The sequence below is a fragment of the Lissotriton vulgaris genome, chromosome 7, assembly GCF_964263255.1.
Source record: "Lissotriton vulgaris chromosome 7, aLisVul1.2, whole genome shotgun sequence".
NCBI lineage: Eukaryota > Metazoa > Chordata > Amphibia > Caudata > Salamandridae > Lissotriton > Lissotriton vulgaris.
Window position 1 is genome coordinate 330,027,170 of NC_141695.1, and position 23,961 is coordinate 330,051,130.

Genomic DNA, 23,961 nt, shown 5'->3' on the forward strand with positions numbered 1-23,961 from the left:
TCCCCATCCTGGCTAGGGTTCTGAAGCTAGGTCCGGGCCTGGGGATTGAGCTCCATCCGGCAGGTCTCGGGGTGTGGGAGCCCTCATCCTGCATGCCATCAGAGGGTCCGGGCGCTGGTTATGGGGGTCCATCAGTGCCCGGGGAGGCTCTACCCAGCCTGGTTAGGGTTCTGAAGTTGGGTCCGGGCCTGGGGCTTCAGCTCCATCCAGCAGGCCCCGCGGTGCGGGATCCCCGCATCCTGCAAGCCAGCCGATGGTCAGGGGGTCCCATCGGGGCCTGGGAAGGCTCCCCCGGCCTGGCTAGGGTTCGGAAGCTGGGACCGGGACTGGGCCCAGGGCTCGTGCTCCATTCCAGGTTGCGGTAGCCCCCTGTCCTGCCAGCCAGCCGAGGGTCTGACTGCTGGGGACGGGGGTCCACCGGCCTGGCTAGGGTTTAGAAGCTAGGACCGAGCCCAAGGCTGGATCTCTGTCCGGCGGGCCCAAGGTGCGGGAGCCTTCCGTCCTGCAAGCCACTGGGGACGGGGGTCCACCGGGGCCTGAGGAAGCTCTCTCCGGCCTGGCTATGGTTCAGATGCTGGGACCAGGCCCGGGGCTCGTGCTTTGTCCCAGGGTGCGGGAGCCCCCAATCCTGCAAGCCTGCCGAGGGTAGGGGCGCTGGGGACGAGGGTCCACCGGGGCCCAGGCAGGCCCTCCCCAGCCTAGCTAGGGTTTGGAAGCTGGGACCGGGCCTGGGGCTCGTGCTGTGTCCCATGGTCAAAGGCTGTGGGAGCCCCCGTCCTGGAAGCCAGCCGAGTGCCTGGGCACTGGTGACGGGGGCCCACTGGGGCCCGGGGATGCTCTCCCCAGCCTGGCTAGAGTTCGGAAGCTGGGACCGGGCCCGGGCTCGTACTGCACCCCAGGGTCCCAGGCTGCAGGAGCCTTCCATCCTGGAAGCCAGCCGAGGGTCCTGGCGCTGGTGACGGGGGTCCACCGGGGCCCGGGGAGGTTCTCCCCAGCCTGGCTGCTTTCAGAAGCAGGGACCGGGCCGGGGAGCAGGGGTGGCTGGATTTATCCGCTACGCTGGCGGAGCGGAGTTTTCTGCCCACCCATAATCAATACTGTTATGGCCATTCTCTTTTTCCAGTAACTGATCTTCACACTAGGGTTTAAAGCAGCTGTGACTTTTTTTCTTGAGCCGAATAAGGCAGATTCTCAGTATGCTAGAAAGACTGCTCCCCTTACTTTAGGTCTCAGCAACCAACGGCCTTTACCTTCAGTCCTTGGGTGTAGCCCTGACTCTGTGGGAGGACAGACAGGTTTACTGCCCCTGGACCAGTGCCTTCTCTGAGCAAGTGCACAATGTTTCTGCTTGAAGTCAACGCGTGAACTCGATATGGGACTCACAATGCCAGTTCATTTCCTCCACGAGTGACATTTGATGCTGAGCCAACTCCTCCCTCGGATCTTGTGAACTCTTGATATTTTGGAGGATTCCAAACAAGTCCTAGTACATATTTATTTAGATGTGGTTTAGTTCTCTGGTAATTTTCAGGTCAGGTTCTCATGAGTAGGTAACTACAGGGTCACTGGGGTCCCTTAGACAAAGTTCAGAAGCCAAGCCTGCATCTTAAAGTAAACTTCACCTATACATCCATGATTCTATAGAAGGGAGTGTGCAGGCAGCCAAGGTTTGTCTCAAAGGATGTGTTCATGTGTAGAAGACTGATTTTCTGCCAGAGTGTGATAATGCGTCCAGAGTTTAATACCTCACGCAATGTTTACTGTAAAAACTAATCAAGCCAATAGAAACACACAAAATGCAATATCCAACTATACCAAATGTAATACAGTAAACAATTACTAAATCAGTAAGCTGCAGTGAGAATGGTGATCTCGGGTAGAAATTGGCAATCACAAAGAGTAGGTTGCTATAGACCTATACAGTAATAAAACCAGGGCCCCTGTGTAAATACAGTAGAAATTGTTTGTAAATAGTTAATATTCACGACGCTCTATTGTTTGGGAAGTTCAGGACACGCCTGCAATTGAAAAGTCAGGGAGCCAGTGCATTGCATAAGGGAATAAAAGTTTTGCAAACACAGGCACTTTATGTATGTATGTCCATTTGTGTGCCTGTTTGTACATATATATATATATATATATGTTTGTAATAATTATATATTCCATAGCCCTAGCTGAAATTCGAAGGAGCACTGTATAGGGGCCAACAACATAGTTAACGGTGAACAACCTTTACAACAAAACTTTTACAACGCACTACCATTACAACGCAGGCATTACAACGCAAACCATTACAACGCATTGCGCTGGGGGGGGCGCTCTAGGATAGGGAATAAGTTTAATTTTCTATCCAACACCTTCCCTAGTGTCCACAGGGACTGGAGTTGGAATAGAAAATTAAACTTTTCACTATCCAGCACCTCTAAGCGCTATGCGTTGTAAAGGTTTGCGATGTAAAAACCGCGTTGTAAAGGCATGCGTGGTAAAAGCATGCGTTGTAGTGTCATACATCCATAGTTAACATGTGACTGGAGGTAGTAGGTTCCTATGAACGAAAGAGGACTGTTACTGCACTCAGCTCGTTCCTAAATTGGAGTAGGGTTGGGGCAGTCCTGATGGATACAAGTAATGTCAATCTAGATTCTGGGTGTGTACATGGAGAACCGTTGCCTTGTTTTTTCTTGTTTTTTCTTTTTTGCACTTCTTTAGCTTTAGTCTGATGGTGCACTGGCTGTGATATGCGGAGGGCCACCGGAAATTGTGAGCTTGTCAGACAGAATATAGGAGACTAGCTTACTATATTGTGCACACTTATTCAAGTGATGCACCTTGCACTAATCTAGGCAACCCTTATGGTGATTTAAGTGGTATTTGATAACCTTTTAAAGCTCTCAAAGTGGTTGCTGTGGGGAGCAGCTTATCTTGAAGGAGTATTAAGCAGTTAGTTTTACCAGTTTAAGCTATAGTGTACGTTAGATGTAAAGAAACCACACAGTGGTTAGCAAAAATATGTCTATTTATTACTATACAACATCACTATCACATTGGTATATCTCCTACCCGGAGATATAAACACAATACACAAGAATACTTCAAAAGCAGTCAGGTAAGTAGCACAAAATTCAGCGGCCTCTACGGGTAGACCAAACTATATATTAGGAAAGTGGAATGTAAACTGCAAAGGGGAATGGGACTTGGACTAGAAGACCCAGAGGAGCCGGGGACACAAGGAACCACCTAAGGTAAGTACCCCGGAACCCATACTGAGACTATGTGCAGAGTGGAAACACAGCCACAAGCTCAATGGAAGTCAATGGAGAAGTCACGGTTGCAGTTTTGAAGAAGGACCCTTGCCAAAGGACCCCAAAGAAACCCTTTGGAAGACAGAAGGTTGGAGAGCCACCTCACCCGTAGATGCCCAGGGAACCAGGTTACCTATACCAGGGAGCCAGGTGTATAGGGGTGTTGGAACTTGCCATATACAACAATGAACGACTTTGAAGAAAATGCCTCTGTAGAAGACTGTGAAGGAGTCTGGTGGAATCCTAGGGTGGATTCTGGAAGTGAAGAACCTGCAAGCAGAAAGGACAGAGTCTATGCCACTCGGAGGTGACCAGTAGGCACAGAGACACAATGCCCACCAATGTCTGTAGGTTCTGAAGAGTGGACAGTAACCTTATCATTGCAGCTGTGAGGACCGGACAATGCTAAGGAAGACCAGGAGCCATGCATGAGCTGTCCCACATCAGAAGTCTGTGACTAGGTGGTCAGTGTTGGGCGGGGCTTTAAGCAGGGCTTTATTGTGAGATCTAAGAAGTCTCAGTGGAGTGTAGGGCAGAAGCTTAGCTGCTAGAAAAGAAGGCCCTTGGACGTGTAGAGCGCGGTGGGTTAGGCAGCCTACTGGTCTGTTGAAGAACCTGGAAAGCACAGAGACAGATAACAAAGAAGACTTGCAGAATAGCAACACCAGGAGCAGCAGGAGTCTTCTTTGGTGCAGTCGTGGTTCCAGTCTAAGTCCAACGAAGTCCAAGTGTCCAGATGATTGAACAGTGACAGTTTCAGGGTTGCGTCTTGTCCCACGACGAATTCAAGAACTCACCCACAGGTAAGTCCATGAGTACCCTAAGGAAAGGGTTGGAACAACTCGGGGTCCCTCCCAGAGGAGAGGCTGCACAGAGGGAAGTATACTCCCATGTCCTTTGTCCCGTTTCATGCCAGAGTGGGAGCCAAGGGCTCCCTGAACTGGCTCAAACTGGAGTATGCAAGGAAGGCATCAAATGTGCCCTTCAAATCAGTTTGGTGGCGCTGGAAAGCATCCAACCCCAGCCAAATACACTATGTCCCATCTGGGAGGTGGTTACACTTCCCTGTGACAGGAAAGTTATTGTTCTACCTTCCCCTGCTCAATCTTGGCTAAGCAGCAGGAGAGCAGAATTGTGTCTGTGGTGGGCATCAGCACTAGCTTGCTTGCAGGCCCTGAAAGGCTGTAACAGGGAGCACAGGGGGATTCGCTAAGGACCCCCAGTACATGGGATCATACTTCTAACACTGGTCCCCATGTTGGGGGGTGATTCCAACATGTTTGATATCAAACATGACTGGGTTTGTTGCTGCCACTATATAGTTAGACATCTCATAATGACTGATGTCCACTATATGTCTAAATATGACCTCACCTACAAAGTCTGGAGAATCGACTCGTGGGTTTGTAGGGGTGTTTTGCTTATGCAGTGCACCCTCACACTTCTAACCAAGCGCCCTGCCCTATGGACTAAAGAGCTGCCATAGGGGTGTCTTAAGGGTTTACAGTATAGTGACCTCAGAAATAAGGAAACATATATCGGTCGTGATAGGTGCAAGCACCAACTCACACAGGCTGCAATAGCAGGCTTGTATTCACAGTTTAAGTGGGCTCGCATGGGTGGCACAATATATGCTGCAGCCCATGGGAGACACCTAGTGTACCTATGCACTGGCTACCTTAGTACCATATACTAGGGACTTACAAGGGTACACCAGCAGTCAATCTTGGAGGTACTAAAGTACTTAATTTAGGGGAGAAATCATAGTTGCTGGGGTCCTGATTAGCAGGATCCCAGCACACTGACACCAAGCAAAAAGTGGTGGTAACCATGAAAAGCAGATCCTACTTTTCTACACAGACATGCAGTTCCTGGTGGCGTTGTACATGATGCAGCTAGTTTTCAAGATTGCCTTCAAGATTTTTTGGGCCTGCATTGAAGAACAAGTTAGTTACCTTGGTTAACGCCTTATCTGGTACAGACTATATCTAGCCACAGATTGATTACCTTTAAATTTCCCAGGCGTCAGACTGGACCCAGAATATTTTCCATGAGCAGTACCCCAGATAGGTGGCACTGTTCAGCTCTGAATGCGTTGTCGGCATCGTCTGTACTGGAAGTGATGACTGCGGCACCTTTTATAGGCACCACCCAGTTGCACTTACGTCAGTTTCTTTTCACGACTTTCCACCACAGAAGCACAAAGCCAAGAAGAGCACTGACCACTGGTGAGGAAAACTAGGGCCCTGAAAGGAATTAGACTTGTCCCTAGAAATCTGTTTGCAGAGCGGAGATAATGGGTGGGTCGGTAAGGAATCCACAGCTAGATATAGTCTCTACCAGATAAGGCTTTGCTGAAGGTAAGTATTTTGTTCATCTGATAGAGACTTCTAGCCACAGTTGTCTTACCTTTAAATAGATAACCAAGCAATGCCTTCCTGGAGGTGGGTCTGCAGGCCAATTTTACACAAGGAAGTCCTGCTAGACCAAAGGGTGACATGCCCATCTCTACGGACCGGGCTATCAAGACAGTAATATTTGGTGAAAGTGTGCAGGGAAGCCCACGTTGCTATCTGGCAGAAGTCCTGGACCGGAACGTCTGCATGCTAACGCAGTGGTTGCAACTTTAGCTCTGGTGGAATGAGCTTGCAAACCTTCAGGAGATTGTTTTATGGATAATGCGTATCAGATTTTGATGCAGAGTCCGATCCACCTAGAAATGGTTTGTTTCTGCACAGCCCGAACCTTCTTCGCACCAACATACTCCACGAAGAGTTGGTAATCCACCCCGAACTGTGGTGTGTGGTCAAGGTAGAACGACAACGCTGCTTGGGGGTTCAGAAGGTGGATTTAGTCCCCTTCTTTAGAGTGGTGTGGAGGAGTATAAAAGGTAGGCAGGTTGATCGATTGGCCTACCTGAAATGGGATGACTATTACTTTTGATTGGAAGGAGGTCCTCGTGCGAAGCACCAGTTTGTCAGAGTAGACTGAGAGGTAAGCTGGCTTGGATAACAAGCCCAGCAGCTGACTCTCTCTACAAGCAGATGTAATTGCTACAAAAAGGCAGTTTGACTGTCAGAAGCCTGAGGGGACAATTATTGGGAGGCTTGAAAGGAGCACACATTAAAAAGTCAAAACTAAATTAAGGTTCCACTGAGGCATAGTAAAAGGAGAAGGAGGGGGGAGATGGACCAGACTTTTAAGAACCTATGTACAATAGGTGACTTGAACAATGAGGGTCGGTCAGGCAGCCTCAAAAAGGCAGAAAGAGCAGATAGATAGCCCTTAAGAGTGCCCAGAGCCCTGCTGAGCAAGAGAAAGAATGAACATTAACACTTCAGAGAGGGGAGCAGAAAGGGGATCAATGTATTTTCCTACACACCATGCCACAAATGTTTAACAGCAGGCGTATACCGCCTTGGTGGAGGGACGCCTAGCTACAAAGATGACATTACAGACTTAGGAAGGAGGGGCAAAGGCTGTCAGCTGTCGCTGCTCGATCTCCACAAACGAAGGCGGAGAGTGGACAGGTTCAGGTGGAGAACCCTCCCCTGCTGCTGTGACTGAAGATCCTCCCAAAGGGGCAGCCTGATCAGAGGGTTGTTGGCCATACTCAGTGGAACGGGATACTAGACTCTCCGTGCCCAATCCGGAGCCACTAGGATGACTTGGGCCCAGTCGTTCCTAACCTTCTTGAGTACCCTGGGCAGAAGTGGTATGGGCAGAAAGACGTACAGGAACCCTGAGTTCCACTTGAAGCAAAAAGTATTTCCAAGTGAGAACTGCATTGGAAAATCCAGCGTGCAAAACTGCTGAGATTGCACGTTCTCTGCGAAGGCGAACCGATCTGACCGCGAAAGAGACCTTGGACCACCTGCAAGAAGAGACATAATTTATGATCCACTAGGCATTGACGGCTGACCTGGTCTGCTCTTGCATTGAGAGACCTGTCCTGTTTGTTCCAGTACAACATGGTAGTGGTGTCGTCCATGAACACTTGTACCAGCCTTCTCTTGACGGAGGGTAGAAAGGCTTTCAATGCCCATCCGATCGCACAGAGCTCCAGCAGGTTGATGTCTGGATTCCACCAGAGTACTCTGATCTTCACCTCTCTCAGGTGAATATCCCATTCCAGGAGTAATGCATCTGTAACTGCTGTGAAATTTGGTTGGGGAAGGGAGAGGGTCTGCCTTTGACCCAATCGTGGTTCGTCAGCCATCACTGTAAATATTTCACAGTTCACTGTGCGATCTGGATGATGTCAGCGAGGTTCCACCGATGCTGTGCCCATTGAAACTTCAAGTCCCACTGCAGAGCTTGCAGATGCCACTGGACCTCAGTTAGCAAAATGATGCAGGAGGGCCATGAATCCCAACAGCCACAGGGTCTGCCTAACCCAAATCCAGGATAGAGGCTAAAACATCGGTATCATAGCCTAAATATCTTGGACTCACTGCTCGGGAGGATTAGTCCGAAACAGCACTGCATGCACAACAGATCTGATGAAATGAGACTTCTGAAAGGGAGTCAGCTGTGGCTACAGCATGTTGATAGGGAACCCCAGAGATTACAAAAGGTTCGCCATAGCCTGGAGGTGGAAGACTACCGCCTGGGGCAAGCCACCCTTCAACAGCCATTCGAGATAGGGGAAGACTAGAACTCCTGATCTCCACAGAGGAGATGCAACCCCCACCATCACCTTGATGAACAACCGAGGGGTGCTGGTGAGGCCAAAGGGGAGGACGGTGAACTGAAAATGATCGTGGTCTATCCTAAACCACAGATAGCACCTGTGAACAGGAAGGACAGGGATGTGGAAGTAGGCATCCTGCAAGTCTAACACCACTATCCCGTCTCCTGGGTCCAGGGCAGACAAGAACTGAGCCAACCTGAGCATTTTTAATATCTCCTTCTTTAGGAAGAAGGTGAGTGCCCGCAAATCCAGAATAGCATGTAGGTCTTTGTCCTTTTTCTAAAACAAAAAAAGTAGCATGAACAGCAACCACAGCCTACTTCTGCCACCAGAACACTCTTCATAGCTCCCTTGGCCCAGTGAGTCATGACTTCCTTGTGGAGTAGGGACAGATGATCCTCCGTCAGCCGGTTGTGGGACAGTGGCATGGAGCGAGGGGTTGTTGTGAAGGGGAGGGAGTAGCCCGTCGGACAATTTGCAAAACCCACCTGTCCAATGTAATAGACCCTTTTCCACAATAGAGAGTGAGAGAAAAGCAGGTCAGTTGCAATCTCCCAAGTACAATCGTATCACATATAATCAACTGCCGCCGCTTGAATTTTCAAAAGGATATCATGAATTTCCTAGTGGAGAGGAAGAAAGAGGTGAATCAGGTCCCAAGGGAGTAAGTTGGTCTCCCTCTGCTCAATCTTTGGGTGATGGGGTAGCCAAAGATATTGGAGGAGATGCCTCACTCACTTATCATGACATGCTTCATCATAGGCATCTATCCACACCCAGGTAAGATGATACAACCTGGGCAGACTCAACCAAAGGTGTTATGGGAGTTCTTATATAAAGCAAGAACTGGTCATGCAGGGAACCAGATGAGTAATAGTAAAAATACCTTCAGGTATACCCAAACAATATGTTTATTAGGAGGGTACCTGGGGCATGAATAAAAACGTGAAACATTCGGGGTTTTCTGAATGTAATTGTTCAGTTATACCCCTTCTAAAGTGCCAACATGTTTCTGTCCGCACCATGAGCCCACGCCGGTCTGGGGACTTCTTCAGGGCTGATTATCTACTGCTAAGTGTCCCTGCTTTTGAAAAATACACGCATTCCATGCACTAAAATGAGGCCTAATGAGCTCACCTGTCTTAACTGTGTCCTCAGTAGATTTTCTAAGGAAAGGAAAGAGAAAAAACAAAAAGAGGGGGTCGTCAAACCTAGCTAGTACTAAGACAGTCTGCTTCCACCGTGATTCCTCCATTTCTATACACTGGACCATGTTGTCATAATTTTAACAACTATCCTGTGTGGTGTGTTACAGTGGGCAAATTCCCTCACAACTCTAATTAAGTAATGGTGATCTCCTTGCAGCTTAAAATTTTTTATTTTATTAATAAACAATGTTGATTGTGTTTATCTTAATCCATACTTTCAACACTTATTTCTTGTTGTGCCAACTACACTAGGTCCAGCTGTCAAACCTAGGTGTAGATATATATCTGAAACAGTACACACGCCAGTTTGTATATCTGACATCTCATGCTTACCTACTGGGTTTCATTATTTTGCAACATGCGGATCAGGCAGTTGGTGCTCCCTTATAGTCAAACACTGTGAGGAAAAATATATATAACATGCATTCCTAATGATTCAGTGTGGTATGAGCTTACTGGGCAGAGAAAGCTCGAATAGCCTTTCCCTACCTCAATTCAAATTGTATAATGCATGCACAGGTTTTAACATTTTTATTATCGTCGTGGAATGTTTCTTTTCCCAATCCCCTGGTACTTTAAAGTGATCTTAATAAATGATACCTGGTGATCACAGTATCAACCTGATCCCGTGTTGTGCTCATTCCTTCTCGGGATGTGGTTCTCAATCGTACTTGGTAGCGTGTAGAAATTTACAGTCGTTCACGCGTGATTAGCATAATGGTTACCCCAGGAGTAAAAAACGCCCGCCACAATCATCCTTCGTAATGTGGGACTGTCTCTAATATTCCGGGGTGACAAACATCCCTCTTCACCCTCTTTGTGAATATCACCACACATATCCTGCGGAGGTGTGGTCCCTCCAAAGTATGACAGGACACCTTGTTGTGTGTAACGCTGTATTTATTCATACATATGTCCTCATCACAGAGAGCGCCGAGCTTGGTGCACTCAGCTCGCGCTCCGACACTGAATTCGCGCTCTCGGCGCGCGACCTAAAATGGCTGCCGTTCACGATACTTGGTGACGTAGCGTGAACGCTAGAACGGCAACTCTACATATCTCCCCCTTTTTATATCACATGAACCAAGCAGTCTTGGGGGTTATTGTCCATCACCCATCTCATAGTCCCGGAACCTGGAGGGTCTCACAATCACTCGCCCCCCCCTTGTGCATCTTACCGGTATGGTCACCACTTCTCTTCCGCTGGTCACCACGGACCCCCTCTCTCTACCTTCTTGGGTGTCTGGGCTCTCTCTGCAAGTCGGCTCTCTCCTCTCTCGCCTCTTTGTCTCTGCTCTGGGAGTTCCAACGCCTCCTTGCTCCAACCCTGGGTCCACACCTTCCATGTTTCCTTCCGGGGTGATGTTCTCATTCTCTGTTGCACTCTGTTCTGTCACTCCTCGTTCCCCACGTGATTGGTTCAATTATACCGTTCCCGATCTTCGGGAGCCCATTGTAAGATCTTGTTGCATCATGCCATGCGGTCCTGGGACCACACATTACCGTCACTCAACATTGCTGCTTGATAATAAACTTCCTCTACTTGGAGGGGCTGGCTGTATTTACTGTCTCCCTTTTTCTGTAGTACTGCCAGCTTGACTCTCACCCATTCTCCTTTTTCCAACGAGGTGTCCTTTACATTTTTTCTCTTGTTATGATGTTCCGTATATATGGTTTGAGCTTTTTCCAAATTCCTCTGTACCACAGCAGGGGACCATTTGCTGGTAACCGTCTTTTCCTTCCATGCCAAATTGTCTTTGGTGAATGGATCCCTGCTTCTGAGGATCTGGAAGGGGCTGTACCATGTAGTGATAGGGGTGATGCGATAGGCCCAAATCACATGTAATATCTCTTTTTCCCAATCTTTTCCAATCATGATGGCTGCCTGGATGGACCCCATTAGTACTCTATTGAATCGTTCCACTTGTCCATTTCCAGCGGGATGATATATGGACGTGTGTTTTGTGGAAATTCCATTCCTTTCCATATATTGGAGCCAATTCTCTGAAGTGAATTGGGGGCCATTATCGCTCAATATGGACTTGGGAATTCCTTCTCTAAGAAAGGTAGCCGTCAGGAACCTGAGTATGGTCTCCGTGCTCATCTCCTCTTGGACGTGAACTTCAGGCCATTTAGAGTACCTGTCTACTAGGACACACAGATATTTCGGAGTTCCTTGTTCATCTATAATTGGTCCCAGTATGTCAATGGAGAGTTCCTCCCATGGATTCTTCGGGGTAGCGAATTTCCCCAAGGCCGGTCTCAACGGTGTCATTGTTTTGTCTGCACGCTGGCATTGGTCAAACTCTCTTACGTGTTGTTCAGCTTGTATGTCCATGACGGGCCACCAGTATCCCTGTTTGGCCCTCAATTTGGTTTTTCCGATACCTAGATGGCCCTCGTGCAATATTGCCAGTAGCCTCGGGATTAGCCCCTCCGGGGTTACCACCTTGTCCCCTCTGTACACAAACACTCCCTTGTCATCCACAGACAGTTCCTCTCTCACTTCAAAATACTTTCTCATGTTTCCATTTAAGTGCCCTTTTTCAGGCCATCCTCCGACTATACGTTCTATCACCTCTTGGATGTTCCTGTCCACTTGGTCCGCATCCTTCCATCCTTGGTTGCTTATCACCTTCTCCGGGTCTTCCATCAATGCCACCATCTCTTCCCCCGCTTCCTTCTCCTCATCGGAGTGTTACATTGCTGCAGCCCTGCTCAGGTAGTCAGTCGCCTTGTTCCTGCTGCCAGGGATGTATTCCACATCGTATCGATACTCCAACAGTTTTAGAGTCATTTTTGCAATTCTTGGAGGGGCGCTCGCATGATCGTTGGACGTGAGAACCCTCACCAAAGGTTTGTGGTCGGTTGTAAGTTGGAACCTTGTGCCCCACAAGAACTGACAAAATCTGCCCATGGCCCATACTACCTCTAGCATTTCTTTTTCGATGACACTAAACTTCTTTTCAGTGTCTGTCAGGGCTCTGGATGCGAAACTTAATGTCTCCATTGTTCCTTCTCCTCTGTCTTGCATTAGGACTGCTCCCAGCCCTTTGTCGCTGGCATCCGTCGTCACCACCGTTTGGCCCTGCGGATCGTACCCTTGGAGGGGTATGGCCTAGACAACATCCTTTTCAATACCTTCGAACTCCTTCTGCGTCTCCTCCATCCATGCGAATGCCGTTTTCTCTCTCGTAAGCTGCCTCATGTGGTGGGTCTTGGTGGCAAAGTGTTGTACGAACTTGCTATAATATTCGGCCATCCCTAGGAAGGACCTCACTTCTTCCTTGCTAGCAGGGGGGTGGAGCGTCACATATTGCTCTCACATTCTCCTTCTTTGGTGTGATCTCCTTTTCACCAATTTCGTGTCCCAGATAGGTGACAGAGGCCATTCCTAGGCGGCACTTCTCCCACTCTGCAGTCAGTCCTTTATCCTCTAGCACTTTCAGCACCCTGAACAACTTGGTGTCGTGGTCTCGTTGGTCCCTACCCATCACCAGGATGTTGTCTTGGAAGTATTGGATCCCTTCCATGTCCTTAAAGAGGCAATGCATGAGTTTCTGAAAGACGGCCGCTGCCGATGCGAGGCCAAAAGGCATCCTGCAGAATTGGAAACACCCGAAAGGAGTTATGAACAACGTCAGCTTCCTACTGTCCGGGTGCAATGCTACCTGGTGGTACGCCGACGTCAAATCAATGGTGGAGTACCATTTTTTCCCTTTGGTTTTCGCCAGCATTTCCTCGATACGGGGTAACGGGAACTTCTCCACCACAATACTTTTGTTTAGTTCACGCAGGTCCACGCACAACCGGACCTTGCCATTAGGTTTCATGCCCACCACCAGGGGCGCCAGCCACTCCGGCACACGTGATTGGTTCAATTATACCATTCCTTTCAAGTTCACGCAGGTCCTGTTGCACCACTTCCCTCACAGCGATCGGGACATTCCTCACTTTGTGTGATACCGGCGTGGCATCCGCCTTGAGGATGATCTTGTGAGAGAATTTCTCCAATTTCCCAACTTTTCCACCGAACACCATGGGGAAGTCTCTTTTCCACTTTTCTAGGTCTGACCATTGTTCCGACTCCGTCATCAGCACCTGTACCGGCTCGCCGGGGTCCAGCTTGATGCCCAGGTCTCCTTGATCCATCCAGCCTAGTACCGACGGGCCCTTTTCCGCTACATATAGTTTGCAAGCGGCACTGCGTCCTCTTAACTCAAATTTTAGCGGTCTAAATCCCACTATTGGGATGCGGTTTCCCAGGTACGTGACAGGTCTTATGTCTGGTGGTTCCAACTGCGGACCCAGTTGAGGCATGAACTTCTCAGTCCATACTGCCCTCTGCACTATCGTGTATGTCGATCCTGAGTCTGCCACAATGCTTATCTTCACACCGCCTATTAACATGTCCAATACCGGTTTGTTCGATCTCCTGGTGTCCACACTTAGAACGTGCTCCTCTATGCATAGCACCTCATCCTCTTCCTCTTCACATCTTCCTTCCACGCCTTCTTGGTCTTGATCTACGTATTTCACTGTGTTGCGGCTCGCTTTCCTCCGGCATACCTTTTCGTAATGTCCCATCAACATGCACTTGGCGTGGAACGCTGGGCATCTCTTGTCATGTGCGTCATGGGTCAAACTGCCGCAAAGGTAGCAGGGATTCTTCACTCCTTTCGACCTGCTCCCCTGTAGACCCAACTTCCCCTGCCATTTGTTGGGTCTTCTGTAAGCCGTATTCATGTTCTTGGTTCCCCCTTTGGGTTATTCTTCATCAATCTTATTCACCATTGGCCTTACTGCTGGTTCTCTTTTGGCTGCGTCTGCACATCTCCGCGCCAGTTCCGCCTTTTTCACTATCGCGATCACTTCTTTCAAAGAGGCGTCTCCACTTGCCCATAGTTTGTCTTGCACCGATCTATTTGTTGTGTGCATCACAATTTGGTCCTTGATGAACTCATCATGGAGTGCGCCATATTTGCATGTCGACGCTAACTTCTTTAATGCGCAACATACTCGTCTATTGATTCTCCGGTTTCTTGTTTCCGCTGCTGAAAGTTGTAGCGGTCTATCGACACACACCTAGCCGGCCGGTAGAGCTCAGTGAGTTCTTCAATCGCATGGGCGAAGACATCGTCGTCTGTGTCTTGCCGAGGTTTGGGTACTAGGTTCTTGAATACCCTGATCCATTCCGGGCCTAGGTTGTACAGCAAAATTCTTCTTTTCCTTTTGCTCGTGAACGCCTCCTCATTTTTGTCTAATAGGACCTCTATGTAATTTAGGATGTACTCCCTCCAGTCATCCCACTTCATTAGGGGTTCACCCGGTTTAGGTAGAAATGGTATTGGAGCTGTCGCCGAAGTCGCCTGCGCGCACATGGTATCGCGCTTATCCGGTACTGTACTCTGACTTTTGGGACTGCCTGGCGCACTGTTCTCCTCTCCCTGTTCTGGTTGGAGGTGGGGGCTCTCTGTGTCTCCTTCCTCACTGCCCCTTGATTCCGCCAGTGCTTCTGCTCAGTCGGGGCTCCTTCAGAACCTTGGAGCGCCCCTGCGTGCTGTGCTGGGTGTGCGGTGGCTGTGGGCGACTGTCTTCCTGCCCCCCTCACACTTCTTGGTTCCGTTGGTGGTTCCCTCTTTTGCCTCTGGGTGAGCTGTACACTTGTACCTGGTTCTTTGCTGTTCCTTCTTCGCACCAGTGGTTTCCTGCGCTTCTGCCGCGCTCTCCGTGATCCTCCGGCCTCTCCAGTGTGGGGCCTTCCTGTGCTGCTGTGTGGCTGTCCTGCCTTGGTACTTTTGTGGGTTGCTTCCTGTGGTTGTATTTTTTTTCACCCAGGTCCCAGCCTCGTCGCCACTGTGGAGGTGTTGTCCCTCCAAAGTATGACAGGACACCTTGTTGTCTGTAACGCTGTATTTATTCATACATATGTCCTTATCACAGAGAGCTGAATTGGCGGTCTCGGCGCACGACCAAAAATGGCCGCCGTTCACGCTACGTGGTGACGTAGCGTGAACGCTAGAACCGCAACTCTACATATCCACACACAACCAACTTACTTCATCAAAGTACCAGCACCATTTGAGTACCTCCGTATCTCGCTCTGTCCGTCGCGGAGTACCGGAGCTTGTGGGGCGGGTCTGTAATTACCCGTGAGATTATGTACATGTCGTATATCATCATGTGGTGCGAGCGCCTTTAGAAGCAAGCATGCTGGGAAACTGAGTTTTCTTTTGTGTGTGTCACTACCTCTGTACATTGTTTTGTAAAAAGATTAATACATCTTGATTTTGGATGTTGTCGCCTCTTGAACAAAATAACAAATGCTGACAAACATCATGTCATAAAACTCATGTCTTGGTTCCCCTTTCTAAACCGGATTACGGACCCCCAGCTACGTTTCTCTGTTAAATGCTATCCTAATCAATAAAGATGTGTTATTCAAAATGGAGGGGGACCGAAGGGGATCTTCCTTGGGTCCAATCCATTATATTGCAGGATTGTTTTGTTGAGGATATTAAAAAAGATGTCTCATGACATTGATTATTGTTGTGTACACACTGATTGGTCTAAATTTGAGACAGCTTATACGCAAGCTGTTGTTAGTATTAGATTCACTAGCTATTGTATCTTATTTTACTGTATATTGATCAAGATGTTGTTAATGTGTTACTTCTAAGGTGCCATTGTTACCTTGCAGATATTGGAGTGGTCACAAGGTGTTTGTGACAAAGGTTGCATGGGGCACCTTTCTAAGGAAAAAACCACTGCATGGTTCCTACATCATGCTTGTATGTCACATTTCTTTAAATGTCAGTTTAATTAAGATAACATTGTCCAAGGTATGTCTTCGTTAATCCCCTGTATCGAGCTCAAGAGGCTGTAAATCCACCTCTGTTCCAATTTTAATAGCTGTTTGTCACTGACTGTGGTCAGTAATTTTTCTATCACCGACCAGGTGAAATCGTTTTCATCATGGCCTGCTGTTTGAAAATGGCGCATCATTTTTGTGATTGTCTTGCCGCATCGGAATGTGCTGCAGTGTTCATTGATTCATACCTTCATTTTACGTGTCGTCATACCGATGTACCTTAACTGGCACTTGCACGTGACAACATATACCATGTTGCTGCTGTTACAATTGGAACATTTTCTTTGTTCCCATCGAGTTCTTAAGCCCAGGTCAATCTCTTTACTAGCCTTTGTTAGTTGGCATACATTGCAGTTGCCGCATAGAAAGTGGCCCACAACTTCTCGGAGGTTCCGCAGTGTGTTTATTGTGCAGTTTTCCTTTTTTGTTCTTTTTGGATGGGTTTGTACCACTGAGTCTTTTAGGAATTTCCCTCTTTTAAAGGCGAACATGGGTCTTTCTTTCCTCAACGTTCCTGAGTTTAGGGTTTTCCAGTGGTGCAGAATTGTCCTTTTCGCTACATTGGATTCTGTGCAATACGTAGTGACACAAACTAACCTGGTATTTCTAGATTTAGGATATGTTCCCAGTAGTGTCTCCCTGGGGTTGTACTTTGCTGTCTTGAATGCCCTTTTAACCAACTTATTGTTGTATGGGTTTTCTTGAAATGTCTTTGTTGATAACCTTGCGTGATCTTCATATGTTCCTTTTTCCGAGCAATTCCTCTGGAGTTTTAAAAATTGACCAACCGGTAGGTTGTTTCTGAGGGCTTAGGAGTGAAAGCTTTCATAACAGAGCAAGTTGCTAACATCCGTTGGTTTGCAGTGCACCTCTGTTCTTTAAGTATCCCATTTTCTGGCCAGATTTTTAAATCCAAAAAGGTAATGGAGTCCCTGCCTTTTGTCATGGTAAACTTGAGGTATTCATCTCTGGTGCTGAGCCAGAATAGAAATGCTGTGGATTCCGTTTCTGAGTCTCTCCAGATCAGGAAAATATGGTCTATGAACCTCTTCCACACCAACAGCTTGGTGCCATAAGGGTTGTTGTTGTCATAGATCAATTTGGTCTCAAACTCGTGGACATACAGGCAGGCAATATGAGAGGCAAATGTACTGCCCATCGAAGTTCCGTGGGTCAGCAAATATTATTCCCCATCAAATTCAAAGAAATTTCTGGTAAAAGCCAATCTGGGGCAGTCAAGGAGAAACTCTTTGGGTGACATGGATGCACACTCCTCATTCCTAAGTAAGGTCTCAATTACTCAAAGTGATGATTCTTGGGGTATGCTGATATACAGTGCCTCAACGTATAGAGCAATAAAGATGTCAGTGGTTTTATTGAATGACAGGGTTTGAAATGTGATAAGGATAACTCTGGTATCCTTAAGATAAGATGGCATCCTTTGAACCATTGGTCTAGGAAAATAATCTGTAAATTTTGATAGGGGCTCTAATACTTATCCAATCCCCGACCCGATAGGTCTGCCAGGTGGTGGTTTCTTGTTCTCATGGACCTTTGGCAATATATAGAAGCCCGGTGTTCATGGATTCTCTTCTTTCAGGAATCCAGCTTCTGATGCTGTAATCCGTCCTTCCTCCTTTGCCTAGTTAACCATTGTGTGTACAAACTCCATGGTTTCCTTAGTGGGGTCCCTGTGTATTTGTTTATAGTTACAGGGGTCATTCAGGCGTTTTTTGTCGGCTGGTTTAATTATGATGTCCCTCATGTTGTCAATTTCGTAGATGGCATTGCGTTCAGCTCTTGTTAAATTGTTGAAAATCCATTTTTTCGTTGTCCTTCAGTTTATCAACTTCCACGGTTACTGCTTTTTCAAAAGACAGTAATGCTGGTGGCACGGTATGATTAGGTGGAGTAAAATTTGATTTTTTCCTTAGGCCAGTGTTCCTATCTTCTTCGTCCTGCGGTAGCACATTCTGGTCCACAAAGAAAACTGATTGCCTCAGTCTCCGGAAGAACTCTGCCAATTCACTTCTCAGTTTGAAAGGTTACAATTTGCTGTGGGGACAAAGCCCAATCCTCTGTTGAGTACTGCTTCTTGAGTTGGGGTGAACGTTTTTCTACTCAGGTTAATTATTCCAGTGGATTCCTGCTGGTGCTCGTCATGTTTCCTGCATCATTGGTTCCTCTTGATCGGGTTGCCATTGTACTCTTGGGCCCCTCCTTTTAACTCCCCCCTGATTTTGGCTCTGCCTAAAAAAGGAGGCTGGGAAGGTTGCCATTGGTACCAGTACTGTGGGGGTTGAAAAGGTGGCTAGACGTAAGGTCCCCAGCCAAATGGTTGTTGATGAAAGGGCCCGTTGGTTAGTAATTACCCCTGTTTCTTCGGGGGGTCCTCCTCTCCTCTTTGTGTTCCATTTCTGGTGTTGTCCATCTCCTGAAGAGTCACTGGAGTATCTTGCTGACCCCGTGCTGTCTGTATCTGAGGAGTCAGATTTATCGGTTTCATTTGGTCTGTAGTCCTCTTTTGAGTACGAAAACTTGCTCTCAAAATTGAACCGCTTCAGGTCTTTCTGGAACTTATTTATGTTTGCCTGTGTGAGGTATTCTTTATGCACGTTGATGATCTCATTATTCTCTTCTAGTTTTTTCTTAAAGGTGGCAATGGTGACTTGTGTTTTCAATCCGTTCCCCATGGTTTTGATTTTGATCAATGGTGCATCGGAAAGTCTTTTAGCTGTTTGTATAATCAAGACCAGCCAGTCTCTCGTGAATTTCCATGCTATGAGAGACCATCTGCATCTGAATTCCGGATCATTTAAAAAGATGCGTGATGCATTGGAAACAATTAGGCCATTAGGGGCTATATTCCCCCAAAGATATTCCGTCATTATGGCCCTATGTAGGAGTGTTTTGATTTGGGTCTGTTTTAATTCTGAAAGTGATTCCAAATCACCATTGTTTTAGGTGGCTTGTACCAATGCTGTTTCAGAGATTAGGGAAGGTGCCGATATTACGTCCTCACTAAATGCCAGGGACTCCGAAATTCCTCTTCCCAGGTAACGGTGGGTAGAGACCTTTCACACAAATCAAATTAGATTTGAGGTTACTGTAAGCAATTTGGTTATTTTAAATCCGTGATTTGCCTCTGTCTGTAGCGGCCCCTCTAGACTCTTTTCCACAATAGAGAGTGAGAGAAAAGCAGGTCAGTTGCAATCTCCCAAGTACAATCGTATCACATATGAGCAACAGCTGGCGCCTGAATTTTCAAAAGGATATTAAGCCTTTCTGTTGTAATTTAGCAGCGATTAGGTTAAGCATTAGCAGAAGACATCTTGTATTTAGAGACTATCTTGTCCGTTTTGTGGAATCCATTTTGTATTTGTCAGCCATTTTGTTTGCCATGTGCTACCATGTGCTCGCCATGTGCTCTGTCCTACCTTCCTGTTGACTGCTCTTGAAATCTGCCTAGAGACGAGATATATTTAGCCTTTTCTGCTTTACACATGCTCAGTTGAGCTTGCAGCTGTTGTCAATTCATATCTGTCAGGTTGTGTTTACTAAAATCTAGCCACTGTTAGCTCCTCCTACTTGTCGACCCTGCATTTTCTGTATGACCTTATGTGTACCTAAAACCAGCATTGTTACTTGTACCGCCTTCTTTTGAGCCCCTGTGTAGGTATAAAATTCATACATTACCGAACGGTGCTGTGTGAATGTAGTTCCTCCTCATGAGGTTTAATAAACTCTGTATTTTCTATTCCAGTTTCTGTGCCAACTTCTTCCTATTGGTCTGAGGAGACTCTGTGCTGAGAAGGGCCAATCCCTTGCACTGGTAGGCCTTGCTGAGGCTCACCATCACAAATTGGCGCTTCCAACTTGGGGCTCATCGGCGACTCAGATGCCCGAAGGACTGGTCGCGACGAAGGATTGGAATTTCGCTTTGGACGCGATCGCTGCCTGAGGAGACCAGATTCTTGGCACCCACGGCGTTTTTCCTTTCTTCCTTCTCAGACCCCGACGCAAGAATCTTGCAATGCCTTTAATAATTTCTTTATTGAAAAAATTGCCAAGATCAAGAACACGATTCCTTCAGTCCTCCCTGATGATATGCCAGCCTCCCCCCCGAAAACCTGCTTTCCTTGCTCTCTCTCCCTGCCCTCGACCCCAGCACTCTGGCTAAACTTGTTGCTCGAGTCAAATCTGGCTCACCTAATGATTGCTGTCCTCCCTCTGTCTTTCGTGACATCTGCCTGTCCTTACCGGACTGCATCTTGCCTTTATTAAATGCCTCATTGGAGGCAGGAGTAGTACCTAATTCCTTCAAGGAGGCTGTCCTCGTGCCTTTACTGAAGAAGCCTGGAGCTGACCCGGACGACCTTGCCAACTATCGGCCTATCTCTCTCTTGCCCTACCTATCCAAACTCCTGGAGGCACATGTTACTAGCTGCCTATCTGAATTCATCGAGTGTTCCAACTTTCTCGAACCTAATCAGGCTGGGTTCAGACCAGCCCATTCCACCGAGGCTGTGATCCTGGCAGTTATGGATACGCTTAGGGCTAATGCCGATAAAGGGACATCACAGGCGCTTGTCTTTTTGGATCTGTCGGCTGCGTTTGACACGGTGGACCACAACATCCTCATCCACCGTGCCGAGCAAGCCGGCATCCGAGGCCTGGTTTCTGCCTGGCTCAAATCTTTCCTGTCGGGCAGAATGCAGGCGGTCCGGCTTGGTCCCTTCACAGCTCCACAGTACCCATCCATCTGCGGAGTGCCTCAGGGATCGTCCCTGTCCCCTCTGCTTTTTAATCTTTATCTTCAGCCGCTTATTTTCTCCTTGAAGAGGTGGAATCTCACTGTATTCAACTATGCAGACGATCGGCAAATCATTTTTCCGCTTAACACCCCCAATGCAGCCCTCGATTGTCAAGCAGTGATGCTACACATCCAACATTGGATGAATTTCCACCAGCTGAAATTGAACCCGGGGAAGACCGAGTTGATCCTTCCAGGAAATAGTCTCACTCACTGGGGCCCACAGTTCTGGCCAACTGAGCTTGGCTCCCCGCCCATCCCGGCTAAGTCAGCAAAGAGCCTCGGGGTCATAATTGACTCGGAGCTCTCTCTTAAGCCTCAGGTTGGTGCGGTTGTGTCCTCATGTATGTTCCAGCTCAGAAAAATCAGGAAAGTTTCCCATCTCCTGACACCAGAGGCCCTGATACAAGTCCTGATCGCCCTGGTGCTCTCCCGCCTGGATTTTTCAAACTCCCTGTACTACGGCCTACCTAAATTCCTCCTTAATAGGCTCCAGATTGTACTGAACCAAGCGGCAAGGCTGGCCTATAAAACCCCGAAGTGGCAATCCGCGAGACCACTTCTTCACAGACTCCACTGGTTGCCGGTGGAGCAGAGGACTGCATTCAAGATCGGCTGTCTGACCTTCAAAGCTGTGTTCGGGACCTCCCCTGCCTTCCTCAAATCACTGGTCATCCCTTACCGTCCGGTACGCAATCTTCGTTCCTCCCATCGCCTCTTGCTAGCTGTCCCTGCTACCAAACTAAAAAAAAACGGCGGTCGTAGATTTGCCTACCTTGCCCCTGCCTTCTGGAACCAGTTACCTCTCCCTCTTAAATCTGCCAATTCCCTTCTGGCTTTTAGAAAACTCCTAAAAACTCACCTCTTCACACAGACTGGCTAGACCCCTGTATCTCCATCTCATTGGCACTCAGCCAGCGCCAGGAAACCTCTCGGTGTCAGTGCGCTATACAAGAATCCCCTAAGATAAGATAAGATAAGACCATCCAGGTGGCGCCGGTCCTCGACTGAGATCTCTTCTGTTGATTCGCCGTGCAGTGACCATTTGGTCGATTTGAGAACTTGGCAGTTGGAACCAGGACACCATTTGATTGGTAAGAGCCGTTCTGCAGCACTTGCTGTTGGTTTTTGACGCCTTTGATTGGTAAGGTAGTTTAGTAACACTTACTGCGGCTTTGTTTGTACGATTGGCCAATATTGAAATCTGTTTGACAAATATATATGTGTTGCAATACATATAGGCAGGTAATGAGGAGATTTTTCTCTATTTTTATTTGTTTGAACGGCGCAGCGTACGAAGAGTACCTTACGCGCTACTTTTGATTATAATACTGCATATTTTGCACTATTTTTGGCATGCCTGTTTTCAGCACACTTTGTAGGATGTGTTGCTTTTGTAGTGGTACCAATTTGAGACTCGACGAAGCACAACCAGCCCCCCCGGAGGGGACGCCTAATAGGGACATGTATATTAAGTATGGTATTTCTTCTATAATGTACAGCACGTTATGGAACTAATACACTCATAAAGATCCTGGGTTGCGTTGGCCTATGCATGGGTAATTTGATTTGCGAAAGATTCAGTATGTGGAGCAACAAATGTTTAAGTGAAAGGCTAGGCAAGATATGTTTGACTGCGTGCGAATGTGGGAGAAAGAAGTGCGGGAGCGAATGAAGCCTGAGTAAGCCTTGATTGAAAAGGAACAGCGAAAGAACATCTATGCGAAAGCATAAGAATTAAAACATAAGGAAACAAAAGAACTAAAAGAGAGAGAGGATTGGGAGCGCCACTTACAGGTAACTGGCCAATATGCTGTTAGGCAACCCCTTTATCCTATCCTTAATAAACCACAAGATGATTTCATATTATTAGATCGTTCCATATATTTTCCCTTCTGCTCCTCATGAGTCACATGAGGACTCTTCTAAAAAACAGGAGAAAGCACGGGAAATTCGTTCTGTGTTGTCCGCTGAGCGTGCATCTGACATTAGAGGTGCTGCTCGTAAGGAAGCATGGGCGGAAAATCCGTTCCGCTTGCGGATTTTGCGGATTTTCGGTAAATTCTCAATCCGCGAACTCTCGCAAATTTACCGAAAATCTGCAAATTCGCACGCAGCGGATTTTTTTTCTTGGTGATACAATATTGCGGCGTGCGGAGTTCACTTACCGTCATTCAGCGTTTGCCGAGTTGTTTTTCTCGATATTTTGCGAGTGCTGCACCATTTTGGATCTTGCTGCGGGATCCTGCGGGAGTTTGGCGACCGCGATTACGTCATCGCGGCTTGCCACCTTGCACAGCGAGAGTTTGTCAACGCGAGTACGCCGTGATCACGTATCGCGAGAGTTCGCAATTGCGAACACGTAGATGCGGCGGGCAGCAACAATCTCGCACTCACGAAATTACAAAATAGCAATTCTGCACAAAAAATCCACCAGCAAGCAGCATAAACCTTCTGAAAATGATGATTTTTATCAGAATAACTCCTCAGGTTGACATTTGCCTGCACTTTTTTTTGCAAGGAGTCCATTTTGGGGGTGGGGGGGTAGGAGGAAGGAAGTGCCCCACAGTCTCCAACTTCCTGTTCCTGTCCAGCAGGCTCCTCCCAGTGCTTTCTTCATGTGCTGGTCAGTTTCATTTGGATCTTGACCTGGAAGGATTACTTTTTGTGGATGCTGCTGGATATTTGGATTTGAGGCCTTTTTGACTTTCTTTGGATCACTTTTGGATTTGAAATTTCACAAGTAAGTTTGTTTGGGACATTACAGTTCCTGCAACTAGAATTTGGGAATTTTCGATGTTTGGGCTGTTGTTGGGGCCTTTTGAGCAGGGGTAGTGAGTGGTGCATGGGCGTAGTCTTTCTGTGGAGTGTCTTGAATTTAAACATCATGGATGGCATGGGATTGTGCTGATTTTTCTGTGTTTTTCGATTTTTGGGCTGTTGTTGTAGCCTTTTGACCAGGGGTAGTGAGTGTAGCATGGGCCTAGTCTTTCTGTGGGGTGTCTTGAATTTAAACATCATGGAGTGCATGGATGGCATGGGATTGTGCTGATTTTTCTGTGTTTTTCGATTTT

General features: G+C 47.5%; 1 protein-coding gene across 1 annotated transcript in view; it reads right to left on the reverse strand.

Annotated features, from left to right (window-relative positions):
• Positions 1 to 23,961, reverse strand: part of LOC147701495 (transient receptor potential cation channel subfamily M member 4-like) — a 1,534,183-nt gene that overhangs the window by 1,365,266 nt on the left and 144,956 nt on the right. The gene's annotated exons all lie outside the window — the stretch shown is intronic.